Source organism: Ptychodera flava, unplaced genomic scaffold (genome assembly GCF_041260155.1).
Source record: "Ptychodera flava strain L36383 unplaced genomic scaffold, AS_Pfla_20210202 Scaffold_32__1_contigs__length_2955704_pilon, whole genome shotgun sequence".
NCBI lineage: Eukaryota > Metazoa > Hemichordata > Enteropneusta > Ptychoderidae > Ptychodera > Ptychodera flava.
The window spans coordinates 613,453-629,895 of record NW_027248354.1 but is presented as its reverse complement, the minus strand read 5'-3'; positions in this window follow the sequence as shown (position 1 = coordinate 629,895).

Below are 16,443 nucleotides of genomic sequence, written 5' to 3'. Positions count from 1 at the left end.
ATATCAGTGAACTAAAAAAGGCAAAAACAGCTCGTCCTTATTATTGATTTGCTTTTCGATGCGCGTCATCTTATTTTTTCTTCTTTATTACTTACAATGCATACTTCTTTACTTTCTAATATGGGGGCAGATACCTTGTAAGATCCACCATGTGACGTAAAAGCCTTTAAAACGTCCTTTTTGAGTTGTGAAAGTTGGCAATTCGTCACTTGCCTTCACTTAACTGAATAAACAGACTGAATAAACTCACGTCAGATATAGAAAACGCACTAAAGTTGTTGTTTGTTTTTGTCATTTGATTTTGTTTTGTTGTTTTGGTAAATAATTCACAATATGAACAACTCTATACGATTGTAACTTAGGTAAATGAGATAGAGGGTCCGCTGAACAACTCTATACAATTGTAACGTAGGTAAATGAGATAGAGGGTCAATGTTTTGATTATTCCATCTGTACACTTAAAGCCGGCTCGAAATGGACCGGGATCAGGATTAGTGCCAAGTTTGGGTGGGCGTTTTGGGGCATGGTTCTGCATAATGAGTCTGTTGGCAACGGTTGCGATCGTTCGCATTATCTGCGTAGTCTGTTTGCTCTCAAATCACACTCAGGCTTGGGTACGCACACTGCAGCCTTCGTTTCCCGGTTCGTTTCAGCATGGAGGTAGTAGCTACCTCATGGTTTCAGTTATGCCATGGCAATACTCGAAAGAAAAAAGAAGGAAAGAAAAACTAGGAAGGAAAAGGAACACGTCAGGAAAATGGTAGGAAATAGGTAAACGGCGACGTCATGACCGATCGCAAAAAATAAAGGAAATTCACGGAAGGGTCGAGACTTCCTTGAATCTCGTGTATCACGAAATTTGTAATAGCGATGGCGTCAGTTGCTCGTTGCTTGGCGCGGGGTGATATCGAAAAATCACGAGTCATGTTTATTTTCGGAGCAATTGCAAGTTTTGCTCGAAACGTTTGTTAACCTTCAACTGGAATAAATGACAGACTGGGTTCCTCTCCGTCTTTCTTTCTACCTCCATGGTTATTGAAGGAATTAAAGTCCAGCTTTCGACGAAATATCTATTACGATGTAGCGCGGAATCAATGAGCTGTCCTCAGACACGCGTATTCTAAAGCGTTTACAAGATTGGGTGATGGCCAGCGCTCTTACTTGCTCATCTTGAACTGAAAGATTGAATGTTTCAACTGTTCAAATATCTTACAATTTTTGTTAAATTCTCATCACAGAAGTCCAAATGTAACTGGGATAATCGGTATGTCAAAACCTTACTAGTACCAGCCCTCCGAACACGACATGTCATTTCCACGTGTAAAAACACGTGTACTTACGGCCGTTTTCGAGGCCAGCATATATATCCCAAACAACTGTTCAGTACCGTCAAGTTCGCCGTAGATTTGGAAGGGGGAAGTTGTTAAAAACGTGGATCTCTTCGACTGACAATAATTAAATTGATCGTGGAGGCTACCGCCATGTTTTGATGGTTATTTTCGATGCCATTCTCAGTGCAATCTACGGACTCTGCTTACGCGCTTTTCGCTAGAAAACATCGTACTACGGGTATGCTTACGGACTAGTCCTCTTGCTAAGTCACGTCTGAAAATGGTTCACTATCGTGATGTCATTGCACCATAAACGCTAGCAAAAGAGTTGATGGAAACACAAAGTTTTTCATCCTTCGGCCGCTGATATAAGTCTAAGTTTACATATAGTTTGTTTACATCGTAATTGTTCTCGTATGCACAGCAAATGTTTGACCAGTTTACGCCTCTGCGCGTCACCGAATGATTGACAATTGTTTGAATCATGGAACGACTGTCTCCTGAGGGCCATTCCCTTTGTTCAGAAAGCGATTTTTCCCCTAATCGTCGTAGTTTTAAAAAACTTTGTGAAACTTTGCAGATACCTGTATGGCCTAGGTGTTTATGAAACAGTCTATGTTCATGGTATGCCAATAATATATGTTTGAGAATCGTTTAGGCCGATTTTCACGGAGCGGTCTACCTAGCTATTGCCAGTTGTCACTCAAGCGCCATTATGAATTTTCAATAAGTTAGGGGCCTTTTATATCCCGCACACCGGTTTAAAGACTCTCAGCGTCATAGGACACGGAAACACACTGGAAAATGCGATGGCTGTTAAGAGCTTAACATGATAATCTATCAATTTTATTCTAACTACATCCGTGTTGCTTATTTTATTCTGAAAAATGGCGCCATAAAACTTCAGCACATAGCAATATAATGTCAATGCCATCACTTTGTACTATATGCAAGTTTACATTGTAAGGATTGTGTTTTCGCAAGAACCACTAATTTGTAAAGGTAGACAAGCTACATATCTTTCACTTTGTACTGTGCATGTAATCACTTCGTTTCTTCACTTTGATACATACGTTGGTATATCAGTGACCTAAAAAAGTCAAAAAACAGCTCGTCCTTATTATTGATTTGCTTTTTCGATGCGCGTCATCTTATTTTTTCTTCTTTATTACTTACAATCCATACTTCTTTACTTTCTAATATGCGGGCAGATACCTTGTAAGATCCACCATGTGACGTAAAGCTTTATACGTTACGTTTTGAGTTGTGAAAGTTGGCAATTCGTCACTTGCCTTCACTTAACTGAATAAACAGACTGAATAAACTCACGTCAGATATAGAAAACGCACTAAGTTGCTGTTTTGTTTGTCAATTTGATTTTGTTTTGTTGTTTTGGTAAATAATTCACAATCTTTATCGCTGAACAACTCTATACGATTGTAACTTTGGTAAATGAGATACAGGGTCAATGTTCTTAGTATTCAATCTGTAAGCTTGGATGCTCTCATCGTCATAGGACATGGAAAAACAATGAAAATGCGATAGTTGTTAAGATCTTAACATGATTTTCTATCAATTGTATTTAACTATACCCTTTTTGCGTATCTAAGCTAAAAAACAGCGGCTTCACCAAACTTCAGCACATTTCAATACATTGTCAATGCTATTGCTTTGTACTATACACAAATTTACATTGTAAGGATTGTTTTTTTGCAAGACCACTAATTTGTAAAGGTAGACAACCTACATGTCTTTCACTTTGTACTGTGCGTGTAATCATTTTCGTGTCTTCACACTGATACATCCATATGATATATATGTGAACTAAAAAGTCAAAAACAGCTCGTCCTGTATTATTGATTCCTGATTTCTCTTTCCGACGCGTATCATCTCACTTTTGTCATTTAGTTACATACCATGCATACTTCTTTACTTTCTAATATGCATGCAGGTACCTTTAAAATTCACCTTGTGGGGTAAAAGCTAATAAAACTTCCGTTTTTGAGTTGTCAAAGTTGGCATTTTTGTCACGGAACTTTCACTTTACTTCAATTTCCTGAATCTGATGGGTAACCTTACTATCTCGGGTAAAGCAGAAGTATTAGACAGATTTGACTATATACGTTTTACGTGAACGTGAACTCGTAGAATCCACGTTGGCGTTGGCGTACACGTTCACGTGAGAAACTCCGTTTGGCTACACGTTACGTCACCCGTTCATATGGCACGCGCAAGAAATGATTCGGCTTGGCTTGGGTCTCCGTAGTCTGTTTCCGCATCACAGGGCTAGCTCAATAGTTATCCGGTATGCCGAAAATCGAGGAAGAAATTGCACATTAAAAATAACGAAAATACATGAATATCTTTGAAGATGTCACTATATCGTTTATCCAACTAACAACGTGCATGAATGATCGATAGTTTATACATGTTTTCATACCTAAAGGTGAGAATAAACATAAACGTTTACGAATTACGTAAGGACAGCTGTCTCCATGTAAATAAGTGACGCCGGCTCCGCGTACATGCATCATCGCAGAAATTCGTGACGTGACGTGTTCATGTAAAACGTGTTTCCGAACTGTATATTGCTGTATAACTCTCAGATGGCATCGAAATTCCCTGAAATTCTGAAACGGTTTGCGATTCTTACTGTATAGCACTAAAGTCAATCGTACTAAAGTCTTCATCATGGATGAAAAAGAAAATTATCATTCCGTTATTATTACAAGCACCTCAGATCAAATTGCCAAATAATGTTTTCCCTCTGGAAACAAAAATAGAAAGAAATTTACCGAAGTTCATTAACAATATTTACTGTATCTGGGTCGGAAATCAGTTTAAATATATTGTCTTCTATCAACTACTTGTTAGAGTTCGCTGTCTGGGCTAATGGACAGTCGGAGCTTTACCAAGATAATATTGGGCCTTGTCTACCGAACAATTTGAGGAAAGTACCGAACGGTCGTGCCTCTCCTCCTTTTGGTCGTTTTACGAAAAACTGCTTAACAGTGTTGAGGTAGAATGCGCCCGAGGGACAGATATTAGGACTCAATCATTGATTTTTTTCCTAGTAGAAACAAAGCCGCAATTTGCAATGATACCTTACAAGTTTTCTTATCTTATTTAGCGGAAATCATCAAGAAAATCTAAAATTTACTGCACATAATTGATGAATACGTGCACATGTGGAAGTGTCGTTGAATGATTGCGAGAAAACTCAACTCTTTCACTCTAGAGAGGCACACTTCCTTGATTGCAAACATTCATCAGCAAAATATGACTATCACAGGTTATACGTTCTTTTAACTGATTTTAAATTGAAAAACCAACACTAGTAAATCGTTATCTGATCATTACAATAAATCTATAACAGTGCATCTAAGTTTTGAGCGAACAGATTCATCTAACAGTGAGTTGTCGTCTAATTCGTACATTAAATTATTTTAATGTCGAATCAACTGATTAATTCAATTGAAAACAACATCTAATTTACGCCTTCAATCCACTCTACTGTGTGCACCGACACTTGGCTGCATTAAAATTCTGAATTATGGTGGCGTTCACGCACAATGGTTCGTATTCAGAAGGACGGAAGCATCCCGTCTTACCTCCGGTCGCATCACAAGAACCTACACACTCTGAATAGTAGAATTTCGTTCTGTTTTCCAAATGGCTGTGGGTTCTAAGTTCATGAAATCAGTCAGAGCGATGCGTCTTTCGACCAGTTGGCATGCTCCGGTGAAAAGAGCCCGTATATGACAAAATAAATAGCAATGCCATCGCTTTGTAGCATTTACAGGTTGACATTGCAATATATACTTTGCAATAAATATGAATTGTGAAAGAAGAAAACATACATGTATACGGCTTTGTACTGTTCGTGTAATCACTTCGTGTTTTAATACATACGTTGGGTAGATTCGACAAATGTGAGTACAGTGATATCGGGACTGAGCTGTAAGGTAAAAAGGATATTGACTTCATGGTAACTTTATTTTGTGATTTATCTTTCCAACATGCTTGTCAACCCATTTTTGCATTCATAAAGCTAACTTTGCTTACTTCTTCACTTAGCCCATAGACCCTCGAGTTTCTCGAGGGTCTATGCTTAGCCATAGGTTTGTAGGTTACATTGCTGAATGCACTTTTGTTTCCGACAAAAGGGTAAACCTGTTTAGACTAAATCTTCAATGTTAGGACACTTCAGTTCAACGATAAAATATTATCTTTAAAACAGGATGTTCTTGACGAACCCTGCGCCAAACCTAAGCGCTATAGCCTCCTTTAGTCAGAATCTCGAAATTTGGAGAACAGAATGTGAGAACAATTTAAGAGCCATATTTTAATGGGCTACTCAAAATATTACTGGTGCAGATACCCCACCATGTTCTCAAGGAGTTACTCAACAATATCCACATTTTGGGAGAGTTTACGTTTAGAAAAGGTAGAAATTTTACGAATATAGTCCACTGTGGTGAAAATTGTGCCACGTATCATACCAGTACAGTGGACGCGCGCGTCGTATAGTTTATCCAATTTTAAAATACAATGTATCAGTTGTTGACAGGTTTCCATCCACCAAAGTGACGCCTTACACTGATTTTTCACGTAAATGCGCTGAAAATGGCGCTGAAAATGGCGCGCGCGTTTTACAGCGACTTGAACACAATGTTGCAAACTTATCAAATGGACTATTGGTGGCAAGATAACCCAATGTGCCGTGTGTGTAACACCTGTGTATATTTCTCATATTTAGCAGAAGGTGGCGATAGTCAACATAGTACACACACGGCCAAAGTATACACACGCACACGGTGGGTTTACCGGTCAAAGTGAAACATGACCTAAACTTCACAGGATGGTAAAATAACCATCCAGGAATCGATTCCGATTAAAAAAACAAAGTGAGTGGTAGTCACTTTACCGGCAGGTCGTCACTTTGTATTATTGCAACGAGTGTAAGTCGTCACTCTATACCGTACACATACCCACACACACACACACACACACACACACACACACACACACACACACACACACACATATATATATATATATATATATATATATATATATATATATATATTATATATATATTTATGTGTGTGTGTGTGTAATATATATAAATATATTATATTTTACATACATTTATATTTCAACAGTCATTAAGTGTTTTAATGAAATTGTTGGCATGTCAGTTGTAAGATAGGAATTTCAAAGTGTCAATCTTTAAGTTTAAATACAGTACATTTTGAATGAGCTTTGAATGTATTTCACACTTTGTATGCTTAACCAGATGTCCTGAACTGTTGTACAGAAATGGATGTCAATCATTAATGTCAAACAGGAAAAAGCTGTAATCAAAAATTTTGATGGGTGTTAAGACTTGCCAGCCATCCAATTAAATCTCCTTAGGAGCCATAGACAGGCATTTTAGCCAAATCTGATGTGTGCAGAGTCTGAGATGACCTTTTCTTGTAACATTGATATTTGTGCATGTTGCTTTCTCATACTGAATTCTCATAGAGAGAACAGAAAAGTATCAGGAATTTGTCATGCTTTTCATGTGAAATGGAGATTTCATAATAGTACACTTTCACTTAGCAAACATCAAGATATCTCTGGCATATATCTCTGATTTATTAAAGTATGGCGCCCGAAGGGCGCGGAGAAAAATATGAAACATTCTGATATCTCTGATATATATGTCTTGTATATTAAAGTAATGCACAGGAAGGGTGTGCTGAAAAATGTCTGATATATTAAAGTAATGCGCTCGAAGAGCACGCTGAAAAATATTGAACATACATATATCTCTGATATATGTATGCCTGATATGTTAAAGTTGGGCGTGCTGAAAAATATGTCTGATTATTAAAGTTACGTGCCAGAAGGGCGCGCCAAAAAATGCAACTGGATGAAATTTGTGGCTGACACGATGCATTTTAGGCAATGATGAGCCTGTGTCGAAATTCAAAAACACACTGACCCCCCTATTGGGCATTTCAAAACATGGTGACCCCCTATCACCAAAGTCAAAAACAGCGTGACCCCCCCATGAATCCACCGCCCCCCCCCAGGCCGAAGAAACTGACCAGTCCCTTACACTTACAGACATTGTTCGTGCAAGTTTGTATTTCATTGAAATACGGCTAGTTTCAATCGGGTTCGAACCCACAACATACGGCATCAGTCGCGTATCGGAGATGCAGCACACAGAACCGCTCGGCTAAATCCCCACTCTCAATAAAGAGTGGTTCAATAGCCGGCTAATTTGTTACATATTTCTGACTGCGGCCGCTCCACAAGTTGTAGAGTTCGTGAAGCACACATGCACGAACACACACTATCATACATCGCACACACACAAACTTTGAAACTTTAATATGAGAAAGTAAATTTATTTAGCTAGCGGGTCAATGTCATGGGCGGTGACACCAGAAGACACGCTCGCAAAGAAGGACAACTGACAACGTTGTTCTGTAAAGTCAAAAGTGGTGGAGAGTCGCATCCGATAATGTGGACAATGAATCCTGCACAACAAGGCCGTATAGTTGCACAAGGAGGTGTATCTGTCGATGAATGCTGTGACGTCATTAGTGACATATCAAATGATGAGAGTGAACTAATCATCAAGAACACTACGAAATCTCATGATGGAGTGTGGCAGTGCCAGGTTGGTGTGTTAGGAAAGAAGAACGCCAGGGTTACTGTTATAGGTACAACTGAAGTCTTCATTTGTACTTTGCAATATTGCTGGCCTACTTATTTATCTTTGAGTTAATTCGCTGATAAACTCCAAACGGAATGTCAAAAATCAAAATTCAAGACTGCAAGACCTGTAAATGCAAATGGTTTTTATTTTCATTAGGTAAGGGAACTATACTTGTTTGACAACCTAAGGACTGAAAGTTTATCTATCAATGAGAAGATTATTTTAATGATTAAATTAACTAGTATAAACACATGGCATGCATGGAAGAATAATGTATTTCCAACAATGAAAAGGAACAGTAATAATTTACAAATTCTAATTTTTTTATAATGTCTGAACAAAAGTCGAGTGAAATATTGAACTAATCTTTTTAGAATTCGCAACAATGGGCAGAGAGAGATTAAAACCTACATTTCTTTTCCGTTGCCATAATAACTATGTTTAGATTGCGTTTTAATCAAAGGACAAGACGAGCCAATCTGTTCAAAAATAAGTGGTATTGGTCCGAGGAATGAAGTGATCGTCGGGACTGCCATAAATGTTAGTTGCAGCGTACATGCAAAGTTACCAACGTCTGCCAAATTAGTTTGGATGATGGGTGGCAAAAATGTGGCGGAAGCCTACGGAAATGATTTACAGTATACACGGAAAGTATTGAAAGACGACCATGGTGTCAATTTTAGTTGTAAACTGCTACATAAAAGTATAGACAATAATCCCTTAACTTGTTCAGAAGATATTACATTAGATGTGCAGTGTAAGTACAAGCTGAACTCTAAGTTGGTTGTGAAGGAAAAAACTATTCATCGAACTCATGAATTCAGCATCTTTATGCAGCCTACGGATGTGTATTTTTCAAGGCCATTCGTATTCATGCTGAATTCTTGTTTTTGATGTTTTATCAATTTTGAAAAGGTGAAATAAGGTTACCGAAGCTTGAAGGTTTTATCCGGGTATAAACAAATCGAACTCTTTAAAATTGAGATAACTTTACTTATTTAAGGGAAATTATATCAAAATGAAATGTTGAGCATCGTGGAGTTAACACGACAAAAATATAAGCAAGTCTCTTTGAAACGACAACATAAACAATTAGACAATAAATTGAGTAAATTTCAGGTATCTCTTCATACGCTTATTTCACTTCTAATGTTTACTCACAGTGTTGCAGAGTATGCTAATGTATTTCATTATTTCTCTGTTTCATGCAAACGATCACTTACTAATACATGCATTTTGCACTTTTATTTAATGGGTTACGGCGTTTGCAGGCGATAAATAATTATCATATAAATTACATTCTGTTAAGTCATTGAGAACATGAAAGGGGATTTAAAATACATACATTGTGGATATATGTTTTTTTCTGTATTTTTTTTCTGTGCTTTCTAATTCACAGATGCGCCAATCGTAAAAAATCCAACATATGTCTGCGCCAAGAACGCAACAAATAAAGCCGTACATTGCAATTATATACCGGCAATCCATCGTCTACTAAAGTTAAATGGAAGACTCCAATGGAGGACACAGCCACAAGAGACACTCCACTTATCATAAATGATATCGGTGTAAAAGTGAACAATCCTGACAACTACACATGTCTAGTCACCAACACTTTCTTTAATGGTAGTCAAGGACAAGATGTTGGTATTACATTGGTTCAAGTAGAGTGTAAGTTACACGAAACCGAGAAAACAACAAACAAACAAACAACAATTATAGCATTATCCGAAGTATTATATCACATGAATCTTAGCCCATATTAGGCACAGAGTAAGATAGACAAAAATAAATAAATAATTAGATATTTAAATAAATAAATAAATAAATAAATAAATAAATAAATAAATAAATAAATAAATAAATAAAATAAATAAATAAACACTCTTCTTCGTCACGGGTTATGACTACATACCTTCCTACGTGTTCACCCAGATTTATTTGCGCGGAAACGGTGATGCTTGCATTAAGGATGATAAATACATTTTAGACACTTTCAGATTTTTAATTTTTTTTCCCCAATTGAAGACGTCCTAAACCCCAATAAAGTATATATCTTCTGAAAGCCCTGATATAGAGGTATCCGACCATGCATAGTAAACGATCATTATTTGAATAAGGGTCACGTGACAAGCGTTTTGCTAAAACTTCCAAAAAAGGTCCCCCCCCCCCTTTAGCGAGCACGCTGCAAGCTTTTCAATTGAAATTTGTTCATTGACAAGCCTTGACGATATACTTCAAATCAGTGTCTGTGATTTTTTCTTGGAGGCTCCATTCAAATTATATGGCGTGAAAACTACAATGCCTCGGAAAGCACCTTAGTCTAACAACTTCAAGAGCGCAACAAAAGACAAAAGCATATAACGGAAATCCAGACACAGGTTCAGAGTTCATTATGTTTCCAATGGACAGTGTGAACTTCAAGCAGCTAGTGTTTGTGAGTGTGAATTGACGAGGTGCAAAGAAGGCTACCTCATTCACAAATTGAATTCGAGAAAAAGGCAAAAGGCATGTTTTGTTACTTCGACGCCACGGCGTTTGGTAATAAAACGTGCATTGACCTAAACGCGGGCACATCTTGTTACAAAGTGATAATGTCGACCGGGAACGACAGTTGTTCGAAGAAAAACGTCCGAGAAAAATAAAATAAATCGCGGAAAACCGCCAATTTTTGGAGCCTTTCTTTTTCGGTACATCGCTACAGCAAATGACTTCAGCGGGCAGAAACAATGACGTAAGCAGTCATTACTGATATTGGGCGTGTCCTACATTTATATGTAATAAGCTTGCCTGCGTCCACTAGATAAACACTGCAACGCCACGTAAACATGATATTATAGGACTAATTGTTTATTGTTCACAAGTTGTGAGAAGTATGACGAAAAAGACGCCAAGCACCGCAAAGCGGTGAGTTCAACCTCCTACCACAGCCATATCTATGGCTATTTTCGAGATATAAGCTTACATGTACAATTAAGGGTTTCCATACGAAGTTTTGTCGGTACCGACTAATGTTTCCGTATTTTGACTAGTAGCGCAGCAACTTTATCGTGCCTTCAACAAACAGCTCCCTATAAATCCCCTTAAACCTGTATATTTAAATTATGTAGCCATAACTGTCCCTACCACACGAACTGACTTTTTAGCCATGTAATTTCCAGGCTGTAGACTGGCCAAAAAATTGTCTCACTATAGGTGTCATTATTCATGCATGCACGGGCCCGTGATGCATGTAAATCTCTACGCCCGTTCGCACCAATAGGAAGGTTTGTCACCCACTTTTTTGAAGGGTCTCATCTCCGAACCACTTTGTAGCAAAAAGTCTGAACTTATCGGTGCCGTTAAAAACGAGTTAGTAATAACACTCCGATTTTCTGGCTTTGTAAGTGTGATTTGAGCACGGAGGTCTTTCTTTCTACCGCCATGGTTCTGAGCCAGACAACGATCACTGAATGTGGCCTTGTCTGCAGCGGCATGATCTAAACCATTTTGTTGTGTGGTGGCTCGCGTAAATTTATTTATCTGTCCTATTTTGGCTCTTAAAATGTATTCGCTGACATTTTACATTCGGTCAAATAACAACTTGATCGCGGGTCTCAGAGAGTTACGAAGGCAACTTGTTCTGAAAAGTGACAGTTTATTGCGAGTCTGTGACCACGGGGATATTAACAAAATGCGTTACTCTTAAAAACTCACAACGTTAATTTTTGTACATATAATGAATACGCGTCCGGATCGTGTACTTCGTTTCAACACTAAAATATCACCTTCTTTGACATGTTGAAACCAGAAATGGCATCGTTTGTTCGTAACTTCTGCCCGTTGCTTTGAGTTACGGAGAGCAGTTGATAGGCCAGCAACACTTCTCAGCATAGTTGAGTTCATCTACGCGATAAACCAGTTGTCAATTCGAAATGTCAAGTTCTGCGATGATGTAATTTTATGAGTTAACGTAATCATTTTGTATTCTCGTTTCGTTTATGTTTATATAAAAGTCTTACAAAGTTTAAAGATCATATGGACATGATTTTGACTTTAAATTATTGCATACTTTGCAATAAAGATGGCCTTTGACCAATCATCTGATCAATGGTACATCCATATACTGCAATCGTGAATTACTCGGAAAGCATTTCTTATCTTGAACTAGCAACACATCTCAATTCTGGGCCTTACTTTTGGGCGTATTCTCAGAGAATTTTGCAAATTTGACAGAAAAATGATCGATTTGGTATTTTATCATCCTCAAGTAATGACGAACGTTTCCGAGCGATGTTATACTAATCATCCGATACCAATACACTATTGACCTAAATAAATTTTGAAATTTAAAAAAAATGTTTTAGTACCACGATTATTTTTTAATCTTCGTTAAAGAAAAAAAACAATTTTTTAAGCATGGACCGTGACATCGATAGTAGCATTCAGGTTGCAATGCAGCGACTTAGTAGTGACAAAGCATCAGTCTCCTTTGGGTCTCCGCAGTGCAAGCTAATACAGGATCTGTCTTAATTTAAAGAACAAGTTTCTCGTTGTCAAAATCTGTACAAAACATTGTTGCATTATATTGGAAAATTATACTCGTAACTGTGTTGCTTTATGTCTATGCCTATGAACTTCCTGCCTTTAATGTAGATAAAGTGTACTGAATTGAGATAATATAAATATTGTATCTAAAAACTGACGATGAAGTATTAATTTGATCTCTTCGTAAAACTCTCTAATGTCTCTTTTGTGCCCTACATATAATTGCATATCTTTCTTAATTTCTTATTTTGATTAATAGACGAACCAATCGTCACCACGCCTAGCATATACGAGATATGGGAAAGTGAAGACCTTGAAATCAACTGTAGTGTCCAATCAATGCCGCCATCAAATGAAGTTAAATGGATTTATCCTGGTGGTAATATCAATTATGGAAACAATTTGACCTTACGCAACGTCAACAGAAGACACGCTGGCTTATACATCTGCAATGCTACCAATACATTCTGCGATGATATTGGTGGATATGGACACGGTACTAGTTCTACGTTTGTAACTGTAAAATGTAAGTTTACTAATTTAGCTTGGTTTTTATCATAAGTTAAAACCTTTTCTAGGGCCAGTGATAATTTTTATGATTTCTTTATTATTTTTATTTTGTATATCAAATGCAACTTCTTATTCTATTACCCAGAGAATGAAGAAACACCTACTAATTAGCTTTTCTGCTTAGCGTCTTTATTTGCAGACTTCTTTGTTGTTGTTTACATTTGATATCTATTCCAGACCAAAAGTCATTCTTTAGCAATGTCAATGCAGTTTACACAAGTACAGGCTGAGTTGACAAGCTTATTTCTATGCATATCAACATGCTTTGAGGAGTAGAACAAGGAGTTATGGTTGACTTTTAAATAAAAAATGGAGGAAAAATTTCCAAAAACTAGCATTTCTGGCCCTTTAACGAAATACAATATTTCCCTCACAGTTTATTCATAATTTGTACGATTTTAAGTCTAAAAGTTTAGTTTACAATTTTACTGTGGCTAATACCTCGTCTTCTCGTAAGTTCAGAAGACAAATAGTCAAGATGCATTTCAGAAAGTTATGTCATATAGCTGTGTTATGACATTACAACAATCGTCCAAAATGAATGAATAAATAAAGCAATAATATCAACAAAAACACAAAATGAATGGCTTCATTTAATTAACACAATCTGACAGCAATAGTTTATACTATGTGATGCATTGTGACTCATTGTTGATTGTCCTGATAGAAAGGATGTACAGAAGGTAGCATGTGTACCGGATAAAGAATGGGAAATTTCCCATCTATTACGACCATCGCTGCTGTTCGGCCCATTTTGATTCATTACAACTTATTTGATATTGTTTGAAATTTACCGTACATATGATTGTCTCTGAATTAGTAAAACAATTCGCCTTCACGCTCTTTTTATTTATAGTTAAACCAACAGCTGCAGTATTGTCAACCCAAAAACCCGTACAATATGGAGAGTCTGTTACATTAACATGCTTCACAGACTGTAGCAATCCGGCAGCTGCAATAAATTGGTACATGAATGGTACGCTGGTTGATATTCTCAGTGACAACTTTACGCTACAAGACGTCACGAAGGAAGAGTGTAAAGACGGTGGTTTTGTTACATCACAGAGACTGAATATACTGGTACAACCTGGTCATAATGCTATGCATTTCAGTGTAGTGCAGACAACATTGGCAACATTGAAAAGAAATAGTTTCAAATGAAAAAACAATCATTCCCACATGTGAGTTGCCGGAAATTATTAAAATTAACATGTACATTTCTTACTTTATGGAGAATAAAATGTTTATTTTAGAATTGTCGAGGCGTTGCTGGTTGAATATAATGTAGAAGCAACATGGAAAAATATTTGCTATACATTTCCTCACATAAAATACATTTTTCTTGAAATCTCTCTTTAGTTCCACCAATCTTGCCAAAGGGCTGTCGAACAAGGATAGATACATTTTCAGGAGATGTGAACATTACAAACCTATTCATTGAGGATGCTGTCATAACATTTAGATGTACGTCATGTAGCAGTATTCCAACAGCATCCATACACTGGTATCTCGGTAACAAACCATACTACAACCGCCTAATCGCCTTGAACATATTAGTGTTGGTATCCTTGGAGGAAATGTGACAGAACAGAATATTACAGTGCAGTTGTCCAGCGGAGATAACGGAAAAGACATTTATTGCAAGGCTGTCAATGAATTGTTCCCAAAGTCATCATCATTTTCCGAGAATATCACTCTACATGTCGTTGGTGAGTATCGTTTTGTATGTGATTACGGAACGTTACAGTCACGGTGGTAATGTTAACTATGTGGAGACCTTTGTAGACCTTGCCCTTATAGTTTTAGTTTGCTCTGTCATGTCATTATTTCCCTCGGGGGATGTTTAACCCTATCCTCTGCGGTAGATGAATAAATAATAATATAAGAGCTGTTATTCAGACGTACAATTCATTTTAATTTGGCCAGATAATCATTTGGCACAGTATTGTTTTTCATACATGTCATTTGTAAGTATTTGTACCATGTCTGCAACCTGTTATTATTATGTTATGACTATCGAATAAAATAACTGATAAAGTAGATCGCTCTCTACGGTAAGAACTCAATTTGGCTTTCTAGTGAAAGTTCCTGCACCGATTCACTGTTCGCTACTTCCTGTATTCGTAAGGCAGAATCACAAAGAAAAGCAATAATTATGAACGTAATACTAATTAAATATTTTTTAAAGTTTCATTTGAACTTTTAACGGATCATTGCCAATCATTGGAAATTTACTTTCCCGATAACCTAATATCAGTATTTGGAAAGCGACACCACGCTAGCCATCCAAATGACAATGGTTTCTTATTTTCACGGCAAACGTTTGTGCAGACTCACAAGTCTTACTCGTTACGCTCATTGTGCTAATTGTTATTGATTCTAGATTTGTCGACTACCAGCAGTCTGACATTATCTAAACACAATAGTGTAACTTCACCGACACTTAAATCATCTGTATCAAACGGAATATTTGGTTTTATCTCGGCACAGCCATCAACAAAGTATTTGATTGGTAAGGTATCACTTCCTTTGCATATTGGGCCTTGTTGATAAGATTACATGACGCTGTACTACAATGCTTCAGTCACAGATCTGACTCTGTTAACAACACTGATATTTGTTTTCATGCCTTATATCGAGCTGAGTGAATTTATCTACTAATCTAATGATAGACAGACTTTAACGTAACGGATTTTGAGTTCAACATGCATGGCCATCTGATGATTTCCTTCTCTGCTGGAGTTTCTGTAAAGTAAAAGAGATACCAGGACTAATGGTGAGAAGACTGTCAAATGGACCCTAATTGCATGAATGCGTTCTGTAGACAGTTAACACAGAAAAGTTGTCAGCATATAGCATTTTCTCGAATGGAATAAAAATATGACACGCAAAACCAAAACCAGTAAAAATTTGTAAAGCTAATTCTCAGTACAGCCCGATACATGCTGCCAAATAAAATAAAACCGAAAAGGGAATAGGTCGGCTTTAGTCCTCTTAATGGTAAATCACCTTCACAAGTGTACAATTATTTTCTGTGCAAATCAAGCGGAAATAGTAAAGACCATGGTTTTGAAAGCAAGAAGTTTATTCGGTGTATACTATAACATCAATTTGACTGAAAATGTATTCATAAAATGATCGGACGTGTAACATATGGCATTCAGCCACGGCTACCATGAACGGGTTACTTTAGTCAATATTGCTAATCATTCAAAGAATTCTGCTTTTCAAACTTTGAATGAAATTTACAAAATTACGAATTATTATGTTTTACGACACTATCAATATGTTTAATGT